Below are 320 nucleotides of genomic sequence, written 5' to 3' on the forward strand. Positions count from 1 at the left end.
CCCCCTCACTCGACTCTGTCTTTGCAGGTGCAAGTTGGCGACAATGACTTCATACACATCCGAGTGTTTGAGAGTCTCCCGCAGGAAAACCGGCCCGTGGCCCTGTGTGACTATCAGACGGACAAGAGCAGGAGTGACGAGCTGGACTATTTCTAGTTCCCGATATTCAACTGAGCCTGTCGTCCCCGCGGTTCTGTCCTCTGCGATCACGTCGGGGTCATAAATGTCACCTCTACGCTGTGCCACTGGGGGGGAGGGACGCCACGCACTCCCCTGCGTCTCTGTCCGACTTTCCCAGTGTTGGTTTCCGTCCCAATCAA

This window comes from Pteropus vampyrus, unplaced genomic scaffold, assembly GCF_000151845.1.
Source record: "Pteropus vampyrus isolate Shadow unplaced genomic scaffold, Pvam_2.0 Scaffold380, whole genome shotgun sequence".
Classification (NCBI taxonomy): Eukaryota; Metazoa; Chordata; class Mammalia; order Chiroptera; family Pteropodidae; genus Pteropus; species Pteropus vampyrus.